This window comes from Prenolepis imparis, unplaced genomic scaffold, assembly GCF_030444845.1.
Source record: "Prenolepis imparis isolate NDT839.2.m4 unplaced genomic scaffold, iyPreImpa1.0 SCAF_7, whole genome shotgun sequence".
In the NCBI taxonomy this organism is placed as follows: Eukaryota; Metazoa; Arthropoda; class Insecta; order Hymenoptera; family Formicidae; genus Prenolepis; species Prenolepis imparis.
In genome coordinates, this window is record NW_028141165.1 from 8,356,785 (window position 1) to 8,369,224 (window position 12,440).

The window sequence follows — 12,440 nt, forward strand, 5'->3', positions numbered from 1 at the left end:
TCAGCCATCCCGATGCATTGTCGGCGCAAAAACAATGGGACAATCCGCTGCTCTTCGGCACTCTCGCTCTTTCTCGTCGGCGGTGTCTGATTGTTGCTGCAAATACGACGGGGCCCCATGCGACAAATTGATAAGCGACCCGCACAATAGCGGACCCTGTTGTGTAGCTTCGCAATGGAATTTTTTCTTGCTAAATAAGAGCAATTGTTACATAATATCGATCACCAGTTCCATATAGATGTCATTTCATTTAGTAACAACTTTGAAACTACAGAAATATTATTTAGAATATTTAGAAAATATATATAAATTATATATTAGAAAATACATATACATGTATATATTTGTTATTTTTATATGTTTAAGAGATACTTTTTACTTTTATAAGGAATGTTATAAAGTGGATATTTTTATTATTCTAATTTACTTATTGTTAGTTAATTTTATGCAACAGCATTTTATAGCTGAATGCAAATGCCAATGAAACAGTATTCAAATATTTTCGAGTTGGGAAATAACTTTTCATTGCCGGACGCGACTTGTTCAAAGGCCAAATAAACGTCATTTTCAGAGTCTCATTTGTCAATGATTGAAATTTCTGTTGCGTTGAACAGGAAGGGGGCAGGGGGAAGGACGCAAATAAAGTTTCGGTCTCTCGGTGACGCGGAATAAATTGCAACCGAGTGATACGTCATTCGAGAGAGAACGCTATCGCGACGGAACGACGCGCTGCAACGGGATCCTAATGACAATGCAAACGGGGATGGATACGAGATGAGGGAAAAAGCGCTTCAACAATGAAATTCAATGCTCGATAATAATCGCGTCCAGCCGCGGCGCGATGGATGTATGTACTTTTCTGCTGTGTGCGATATCACAACAAAACCTTACATTATACCACACCGCGGACTCTCATCTTCCATCGATATCAATCTATCCGAATCGGCGGTCATCGATTACACGCACACACATACACATATGACCGCTAATTGGTAATCTTCCGCCGTATTCGCTCTCAATTACAGATAGTCGAATCGAATGCGGTATGTTTGCATAAAACGTTGTTGCGGATATCGATATATTCTAAACCTAAACCAATATTTTTTTTAAATTTTTTCGTCAAAATTATATATATCTTGTCAGTGTGTGTATTTTTGTTAAATAAATAATAAAAATTAATTACATCATGTGAATTACATGATTATTTAAAATTTTACGAAAGACTTTTATATTTATTTGTTGTAGATATAGAAACTTTGCATTATAGAAAAAATTTAAGAGATATAAAGTTGATTAATAACTTTTTAAATAATTTTAAGAAATATTTCTGTATTAATCCTTTACAATTTTTTAAGTATATACTTGTATTTTTTTTTCGAAAGAAATAGATTTATCTCCAATGTTAATTATAATATCGATTGCGTTAATGAATCGAATGCGTTAATGAACGAACCAATGAATCGCATAAGAGAGCATAATTGTGCAATGATCGAGAACTTATTACGATTCATAACATTCTGTCACTCTCAAAGGGTCCCTGCAAATTACGAGTTGATAAGATTCGACAAGACATTTGATTTTCATGTGCGACACGTCCTCATTGGGTCATTAAACCGAATAATAAGTAGTCCAACCTTTTCTATAATATATAAGGCGACAAAGCAAAATGCTCGATCAATTGATAAGAAAAAAGAGCAATTTCGACAATATTCTAGAAAAAATATCTCAATCGTGTAAAAATATTCACTTCATTTATTCTAATATTAGATCATATGATTCATTTAGCGCTTACGTTTAAACTATTAATTTAACTTAATTTACTTAATTTTTATACAATATTTAAATAAACTTATATACATATTACTGTTTAAAATGCTATCGTTACAAATAATTTATGTCTTCAATAATAAATAAAAAATTTCTTTATTGCTACTAAGATTTCTTTTTTTTATTACAATTCTCTTTCTACTATTCCACTTATGCTTTCATCATTTTCTCATTCTCTTATTATGCGTCAGTTTTTTCTTGTTGAATTTTTTTAATGGTTGCTCCGACGCTATATCTCAGGAATAAATGCGGTTTCATTACATCGTAGGTTATATTTTTTCTTGCTTCCGGGAAATGCCACAAAAAGTATCATCAATGTATAAATAAGTACAGCAGAAGAAAAAAATTAAAACGCATATCGCTCTGCTGATCTTGCGCCATTTCTTTCGCGGAAAACCGGAAAAGAACGTCACGAAAATGAAGAATAAAATCGTAACGAGGATAAAACGGCGGAAACGCAAACTGCGAACAAGATGCGCTAAAGAGAAAATTCAGATATATGAAAAATGCGGACTCTTGAGAGAGAGAGAGAAAATACGGCGACGTGACCGCGCGGATCTTGTAAGTTTTCACGTCATGTAAAAAACTTCTCCGCCAATGTATTATGTCATTTCGTACGCGAGTTTTCTCGTCGGGCTATTTTCCGGCCAGGCAAAAGTTCACCGTGAATGACCGACTTTAGAAAGAGATGGTGGAAAATGTGAGAAGTTCGCGTTCGTCCGTGACGAATTTTTAATTCAGTCAGATATGAAAAAGAGCGAACTTCAAAACTCGTCTCGACAGAATTTTTATTTCGACGATTAGTTCTAAGAGACGCGTGATATAAAAAATTAAAAATTCCATTTATGTTCGAGCGAAGCATAATAAAGTTTTCCTATCATCCATATATTTGCAAAACAATTATATAGATTCATTTATATTACAACGCCAAGATCGTTGGAGCTTCTTCATTTTCCCTTGAGAAAATTTATCTCAGATTAACAAGAAAAAGATTCACGCGGGACATCCTGTATATATGTACGAGTGAAACTTTCTCCGGGCAGGAGTTACGTCTCCGCGCTCTTCAAGGCTCGGAAAGAAAAATGCTTTGAGAATGCGAGAGGGTTGAAGAGAGCCTTTGCGTGCGAATACACGCACAGAAACGACGACGTGCATGCGACGACTGTCGCATTAAGGACACGTCGAGGGATGGTCTTCGTACGAGGGGTAGTACATCGCGACAGCTCAGCACTATAAAGAAGCGAGGAAAGGAAGAAACGAGAGGAGCGAATAGGAAAGAGTGAGAGAGAGAGAAAGTCCGAGGAAGGGGATGGTTAGAGGGTGAAAGTCTCGAGATCCGACATGCCGGTGCTCGTGTCTTGCCTTGTAGAAATTTCAGAGGACTTTCGTGTTGGCTCCTTATTTTTCTCTTTTTGATCCTCTCGCAAAGTTGTCTCCATTTCTCTCGCAGTATTCAATACAACTACGTGACCCTACATTGACTGAAATAGAGATTCTACTACATCCATTTCTTTTTCTTTATGTCGAAAAGAAGATAAATATAATAATGTAATGTATTTGAAGAATTATTTTTTTTAATATCCGATTATCACTGTAATTTTTATTTGATTATATATAAATGCTTTCTACTAGGAAGGATAGCGGGAAAAATTGAATTTTATATTTCGCAAAATTTCTTTGAAACAGTATAACATTAGTCGAGTTGATTTCGAGCAATTTATCTCGCGCGTTACATTTACGTTTAAGAATCGCGACAAAGGCAAAGATAAATTCATCCTTACACCTTTCAGCACATCTCTTGTCCCCTCGTCTCTGTCAACCCTTCGCACACATTCTCTTCCTCTACCAAGTCGCCACGAATTATCCGTCACCCCTGAAAGTCCAACGTCCTTTTCCCTTTACGAGAAAGAGCTTCGCTCTCGCGCAATTGTCTAGATATTCTAGCCTGTGTCACGTTCCTCTAACAACGCGCAACGAAAACTTCCTTGTCAGTGGAAACGGTTGCGTGTAGATAAGGAGCGAGACGCTAGTAACCTGGACGCAGAAGATTGGTCTTTATCTCACGCGCCCGGAAACGTCGAGTAAGGTTTCCGTTCGGGAAGAAAAATCGCGCCGTTTCGTGCCGGATAATCGCGGAGGATCACGGAGAAGTGTGTATGTATGTATGTGTATTACTCCTGAGAGACTGTACTTTCTTACCGGAGCTAAATGTGAAAAGGGTCAGGTGCCGTCGCATCTCCTCCGTCTACGAGCAAGCAGTGGAAGCTAGTCGCTTTAGAGAAACGGATCTCGGATTGGAACAAAACACCACTTACTCGGAGAATAAAGGATGTATTTTTGCGCCATTAGCTTTCGCAAGTTTTCCAATCGAGGAAATATTTGTTGTTTCGATCACGGTAAACGCAGAACTCCGGATTGCAATTTTTTTTCATTAAAGTTTATTTGAACTTACAGGAAATTAGAAAAGTGCAGCAAAATATTTGTACATTTGTTGAGATTCTCGGTCATTATTTCTTCGATAAATCTTACATTTATTTCCTAAGAGAACTTGCGAGATAAAAAAAAACATCACATTCAGATTCTTTCACAAACCATTTTCAGAAAATACTTTTGAAAATACTCGTCCTTATCGACACCAAGAAACAAGAAGAAATGTATAACTGACAAGAGTATTGACATCTCAGATAAAACAATCGCAAATGGGACGGTCTACAAATTTTCACATCACAGTTCCGTCTGAGAGCTTTTACGAGTATTTTCGGGAGCAGACAATCACGTGCCTTTTTATGGTCACTGAACGGAACCCATCGTAGTCCCTTGCATGACCTCTCTCACCCCCTCAAAGTAGCTCTCGAACGAAGACTAGGATTTCCCAGGATAACTTTCCACCCACTCGATCCTGAGTCGGAGCTCTCGACTGCACCCAAGGGGGATATCTTAATCCTCCTTCCGTCGAAAGACGCAGGATTAAATTCTAAAGGTCTTTAATTACGTAAACAGAAAGAAAAAAAAAAAAAAACAATGAAGATTTCTATACATAACAATATAGGGAAAAACGTACGAACTTTCAGAGGTTTACTCAAACTAAGGTATTTTCTTTGCGAAGTTAAAGATAGACGGAGAAAGGAAGAAAAAAAAGAGAGAAAGAACAACAATCACGTTATCTTCGTCCTCGAATCGCACCGACAATATCTTGAAAAGGGCGCGAACATTGTCGACTGCATATTTCACCCTAGCCGCAGCAGCCACTGCATTGCACTGCAGTGCTGTAACTCACGCGTGTTTCGCTCTTAAAGGCGCCGCGAGGCAGAGGAAAGCCGGAGGTCGAAGTTGGGGCGATTAAACGATCGCATTTCGCAGCCACCCCTTTTCCTCTCGCGCGTGCGACATCCCCGCCGGCGAATAACAAACACGATATACCTCCCTCCGCGTCGCTCACGACTCTAAGCTGAGAAAAAAAAAACTTGCTTCGGTCTCTCTCTCTCTCCGTTCGAAGACATGGCTCGAGCCGGATCATTAAGCTCGCAAATTATGGCGCTCTGCCTGTGGGCGTTGTCGAATTATGACGATTCGAAGTTCGTCCGCGAAACAACTGTTACGTACTTGCCGTGGGAACGAAACCTTCGTTAAAGTTCGCCGTTGCTTCTCAGATCGGTGTCACACAATCGACATTGCAATTAATATTATAATAAATTGTCATTTGAGATGTACATAATGCATTTCTGTATTAGTTACGTCATAAATATAATTTATAGATAAAGATATATTTAATAGAAATAATATTGATTATTTAAAAATCATAATTTCTTTAATAATATATGTCTGTAAATAATGAGATCCTAGAAAATCTTTAAAGCGTAATTATAATAAAATCATGAATAAATTAAATTGTGTATGCTATAGAATTAAATATAAAAATATCTTCGTTATTATATTACTAATTATAAAATATAATTGTAATAGCTTTGTTTACTGATCTAAATATAACAATAAATAAATAAAATATACAAAATTTTTAAGCTATTAATTAATTTATATTTATATATTAATATTGCTTCTCAGATCGGTGTCAATCGATTGCAATTAATATTATAGTAAATTCTAATTTGAGATGCACATAATTCACTTCTGTATAAGTTACGTGATAAATATAATTTATAGATAAAGATATATTTAATGACAATAATATTGATTATTTAAAGATAATAATAATAATAATACTGATTTCGCTAATAATATACTTCTGTAAATGATCGAAATGATCCTTAAAGCATAATTATAGTTAGAATCGCGAAAATGAATTAAATTTTAGAATCAAATAAACAAAAATCTTCGTTATTACTAATTTTATAAAATATAATTGTAATAACTTCATTTATTGATCTAAATATAACATTAATAATAAATAAATAAAATATTTAATAAATAAAAATTTTTAGCTATTAATCAATTCATACTAATACATTAACATTATATTTATAAAAAAATATATTAAAATTAATATTTTCTTATATTAATGTTTAAAAAATATAGGTTGAGCTTTGAGTTGCACGATGTTTATACGATGATGAGTGCTTGTCCAAAGATTAAATAATGAAACAGCGTAACGCACGCAATCGAGTTACGCGTGTAAGTTTTCTCGAATCACGAGGGCGTGACGAAGAAATCGCTTAAAAACTTTCTAACGGGCTGATCACCGGAAGCGCGAGGGATTCTAATGGGAACACATGCTATTATATGCACACGCGTGTTTCCGCCGCGGATTTTTCTCCATCGTCGGTGAATCTCCGAACTCGCACCAGGTTTGCCTGCGTGCGAATTCATTCATGTCGACCGCCTGGATTTATTCTCTCGTCGGACGTGAGGTCACGTAATAGCCCCCGCGAAGAGAGGAGAGCGTCGTCGTCTCTTTTAGAAATTGCCGGGAGAAATTTATGGAGAAATTGCGACGGAGACTTTTACGTGGGGTATACTCGCGATGGGCCGACCTGCGGCGCTCTGAATCCTATCGACGAAAGGAATCTTATCCCGGCTCTCGAATTACAGCCGCGCGATCACACGGGCGAGATATATGTATATTCCCGCGAGAAAGTAGACAAATAGTCCCGATATTAGCGACGGTAATCAAAAATCTCTAATAACGTGATAAAGATAAAAAGTGGACTTGTTTTTGACATAATTATATTTCATAATAATAACGATAACGATATCTATGTGTATTTGAGAATTAATTATTAAACATTGCGTGTTAATCATATATATATATATATATATATATATATATATATATATATATATTCAATAATAATCAAATAAAGGATACAAGTAAAAATTAAATGTATGTAATCGCAGAATGTTCTAGGTTTTTAAATTATGTTAGTATAACATCGCGTATAGGTAGATTGTTATTGTTCCAATATTTTAGTGATATATAATTCGAATCGAAACGAAGTTCGGAAAAAGAGACTCGAAAAGTGTGAAAAAAGAGAGATTAGCAGATGTATAGAAACTTTTAAAAAATTCATCAAGTTTAAATTTAAATCTTTTAAAGGGCTTTAAAATCCCTTCGCATGTTATTTCTCGCATATATTAAAATCGAGAAATATTCAACGCTTCAAACGTTGTTCAAAAAAGAGAGAATAAGGTTTTTTAGGGATCATCCTGCAAAGTACATACATATATACTTAAATCTCCCCGATTCAAATCTCTTCCGACGCGCAAATATTTGGACGATTCCAATCTTCGCATGTGCCAAATTACGGCGTGCCCGCCAAACGTCACACGAATATGTCGAATGCCTGTAATCCGAAGAGAGAGCCGGAATCTTTCAACCTCACAAATACCCGAAATCAGTCATCCCCTCGCGACCGAGGGTCTTCGTCAAAGAATTTCATTCCGCATATACATATTCTCGATAACGCGCAGTTATGAAACGCAATCATATATCGAATAAATTCCCTTTCCTCAAAATCGTAAACTGGAGACTCGTACCTTTGTCTCCATCGAACGTCATCCCCCATCGGTTTTTCAGTCTGCGTGCTGCGTCGCCACAATATCAGAGACAGACTCACAATTTTCTCCTCCTTTTGCAATCGTTCACAACGTAAGATAGTATGCGGCACTTGATTCTTACAATTGCGTCTAACTCGCGATCACGTTCACGACACTCGGAGGTGAGAGAACGCGGACAGAGTAAAAGCGTACGCACGCGACGATAGCTCGAGCGAGACTGACGTGATCGCTGAGCGAGCGCCGCCGCTGCCGGCTACCGCGACGACGACGACGACGACGTCGTCGACGAGAGGGTGGGTGGGTGGCCGACCCAGGGCCGTAGGGAAAGGGCGCCTCTTCTCTTCTCAACCGCGCCGATGCGTCCCAGAGGAGCGTCGACACCGAGGGAATGTCCTGTCTGCGAATTACCGGATTTTTGCGGAACGCGCAAATCCCCGAAATAGGGAGAGATCTATATGAATGAGTCACGTGTCCCCCGGAACAAGATAGAGAATTCCATGGAATGTTGTCCGGCTGCGCGTTTTCTCTTGCACCTATCGCGTTTACGAAATCCCGTGATAAGAATGGGATTGAGAGTGGAATAATGTTTATGACTTCCAAAGGATAAAGTTTCAAAGAAACGTTGGTTTTCCCTCCCAATAACATCGTGGAACGAAAAAGAAAATGATGTAAATATTTCGAAAAAATAATAATTGGAAAACAAAGTGTAACAAATAAAATTAATTTTCTACCTCTGTGTTTCCTAGACAATATATTCTCTTATTTATTGCTTAATAAATATTATATTTTTAAAATAAGTGTCAAATACATTGGAATAAATTTTATTAGACCGTTTTAAAACAACACCAGAGTTGCAAAATAATTTAAAAAATAATTAAAAAACAGTATAACAAAAACCTTTTAATATAGATTAAATATAAATGTTTCAAAAATAATTAATAATTGAAAAATAAAATATAAACAAAATTAATTTTCTATCTCTTTGTCTTTCATATACAATATATTTTTAATTGTTTAACGAATATTATTCCTAAATCAGGCCGATACATTTAATTAAATTTTATCAAAGCCTTTTAAAACTAGGTTTCAAAAATAATTTAAAAGCAACATAACGCGAAACATATAGGTATATATCATCTTTTAATATAGATTAAATATAAATACTTCGAAAATATTTAATAACTGAAAAATAAAATATATAAATAAAACAAATTCTCTATCTCTCTATGTGTTTTTCCCTTATTTAACTGTTTAATATTGTTCTTAAATCAATCCAATCCACTTGAATAAATTCAATCAGACCGTCTTAAAGCAACACTAGATTTAAAAAATAATCCAAAACAACGAGAAATATATACATAGCCCTTTTAAATAATCACTCAACATTTTTTCTTTTTTTACTTTTCCTTCGATCGCAACGATAACAAGCGACAAATTCTCTCGCTCCCGCGATTTCTCTCACGCACCGAAGTCCATTCGAATGACGCGAGTGTGTATGTAATCGCCGTTAAATCCAAAAAAAGTACCATAAAATCCGCACGCCCTTGTTCCTACGCGCAATGTCACTTGCTCGCGTCGAAGGGATCATCCCGGGGACTCTGTCCCTCGGTCAGCCGGTCTCGCCCTTCTTCGGAGGGTGGCACTTGCCGCCGCGCACCCCCGATTAGCATACGGTAGGCAGGATTGCGTTGGCGATGTCCCGATGAAGCGGAAAATCAGGGCTCTCTCCGAGTGACGGCTCTCTGGCGCGTCACTTCGAGATGAGCTCGAGCTCGCTCACGGGATTTTAAAACGTTATGCAAAAGCGTAAGAGAGAGAAACTGTAATTCGTTAAATTTCGAAACTGTTATTCGAACAATCCTGACGTTTATAATTACAGTTATATATTAAATATGGTACTTTAGTCTGGTCTGCTATATATTGTATGTTTAATCATCAGACGAGTGCAATTTCGTCTATTAAATTTTATTATTTTAGAAAGTATTGCATATATATATAATGAGGGTTTTAGAATATTAATTATTTTTTTCATTGAAATATTGGTGGATTATTAATTTTACGGACACTAAATTTATTAAACTTCCATTTCATGGTGACTTTGAATTGCTGATCCAAATCAAAATATAGTGTGTTATTTGTGCATCCCGTCAAAGTGCATTATTATGATCAAAACGCAGGATGCCAGGAATTTCTGCGCACCTAGTGCATTAATTACATCCATCGCAATATCACGGTAATTCACGTACCATTGCGGATTATTCAACCGTTCAATACAATACGCGTACAATACGAGTTAATGTATAAGTAAACACTATCAGAATACTTCTGTAACTATAAAGCAAAACATTCATCTGTATTTATTTTCCTTCTCGATATATTTTTCTAACATATTAAACCTCGTAATTGAATATTAACAATGATTTATGAGGCATAATGAGCCTCGCTTTAAATTTTCAATTTTATTATGACACGACGGGCAACATCTTTATATGCATGAGAACTCTCTATAATTAAATGTTTGAATCGATCGTGCAATAAGAGATTAATGGACGATAATTGACGGTTTGACACGCGACAGGAGAAATCGTGCCAGATATGAATATCTTTCGCCGCGTCTGTCTGTATGATTATCCTGCGGAAAATACAGATAAAGAGCGTCTACCTTGGCAGCTGTAGCAGCGCCATTTCTGATGAAATTGATCCTGATTGATCGTTAATTTTTTATCTAATAACGAAGAGTGGCGTGGCTGATAATGGGCTCTCGGGCTAGTTAAAGTGCGCGACGCATTATCCAAGGTAATATTCGTTAAAGTGATTACGTTTTCGCCGGAAAATTCTACGTTAATATTATCACGAGTTACGCGAATAATTCACTTATATCCGAAAAATGATTAAGCCTTTATACGCGTGTACTTCGGTGTAAGCCTGATCTGAAAATTGCAACTCTTTCTCTGGTTTATATCTCGAATTGCTAAAAATTACATTAAGCGAGAATCAAATCAGGTTACAAAAATTTCAATCCATATTTCCTACAAATTCTATAAAAAATGCTATTTGATAAATTATTTAATTATTCGAATATTGAACGACCTACATCTACTCTCGATGAATCAATAATGCAAAAACTATATACACACAATCCTTTTTCATGTAATAACTTTGCGCGATGTGAAAAAACAATATTTAATTATTTAACAAAAACATCCATCACACTCTACTTATCAAGTATGTAATGATGGGTTTGTAACAATAGCATTATGTAAACTGGCTTAATATCCAAGCAGTACGGTACAATTTATTTCACCACACGCGCTATTATTCAGCATGCTTTCTCCAACGGTCCAACACTTGTCTGCATAAAACTCTTTTCAACGCAAAAAAATTCTACTTTCATAAAACAACCTTTATGTATGAATCGTAAAGCTACCGATGTAACCGCCGGAAAGCTACGTTACATATCTGGTTCGTATTTATATGTTTAAAAACGCGATACTAGAGTCGTAATAAAGAAGAAAAATCAATAGTAACACAAAGTGAAGAGAGAATTTACGCGATATACTTACATATTCACACGCGAATAATTCTCGTTTTTATTTAGAGAAGTAAACATTTAAAAAAGAAATTCCGATAATTGACGCGCACCGAAAGGAGAACAAAATTCTATTTTAAAACTTATATCATAGTATATTTTTATAAAACAATATTTTTTCATTTTCGTATATATTTTTTCTCATTAAATAAACTATAATTTCATAAAAAATTATTTTTTCACAAAAATATTATATTATAAGTTTTAGGATAGAATGTTGCTTTCTTTTTGACGTATCGATTTTGTCAAAAATTTAGATGTTTACTTCCCTAAATAAATTTTTATTTTCGTGTATATTTTTTCATAAAATAAAATATATTTTCATAAAAGTATTATGATAATGTAAGTTTTAGAATAGAATTTCGTTCTCCTTTTGGCGCGGATTATCGAATTTCTTATTAAAAATTATTTTCGCGTATATTTGATTCTACCCGACGAAAAGAGTAGTGTTTTGGAACTAAACGTGACTCACTTGTCAAGATCCGCGACGATAAATCGAACCTGCCGTAATTCCGGGGAGGGTTTGGCGGCAACACGTGCGGGTTTGACCGAGCGCAAACGGGAGAGCGTGCGTATCCGCAGACGTCGTAAAATTGATATTTATCCTGGCTGGCGTCCAGCGCGGAAGCTGCGCCAGCTTTTCCGCGGATAATGCGGCGCGACGTGATTATATCGTCGACGCGCGGAAACCGCCGACGCCGGTTTTTTCCGCACCCTTTTCGCAGCTCGCGGATTAGCAACGCGAGAGGCGAGTTGGTAGCTTTGGATTCGTCGTGTCAAAAAAATTAGAAATATCTTTAATGGCAAAACACGATCAATTATCCCTTTTCGCGAAGTATCTACGTTATTACGTGAAACAGAATGAAACATATAGAGTACTCAAATTACCGAGAGTCAGCTTCTATCTTTATCGCGAATATATAAAATATTAATAAAAATAAAAATAATATAAAAGAATAATATAAAAGAATAAAAATATAAAATAATATAAAATAATTAAAATAAAATAAAA

The 12,440-nt window shown here is 35.9% G+C and overlaps 1 protein-coding gene across 3 annotated transcripts in view; it reads right to left on the reverse strand.

The window, feature by feature from the left end:
- Positions 1 to 12,440, reverse strand: part of LOC145938475 (uncharacterized) — a 92,039-nt gene that overhangs the window by 49,146 nt on the left and 30,453 nt on the right. For 2 of the 3 annotated variants that reach the window (XR_014425715.1, XM_083042148.1), the window contains exon 1: positions 7,819 to 8,066. The exons of the other annotated variant lie outside the window; for it this stretch is intronic. The gene's annotated coding sequence lies outside the window, so the exon portion shown is untranslated. Of the gene's footprint in view, positions 1 to 7,818; positions 8,067 to 12,440 lie in introns of those variants that run through there. 3 annotated transcript variants of the gene reach the window in all.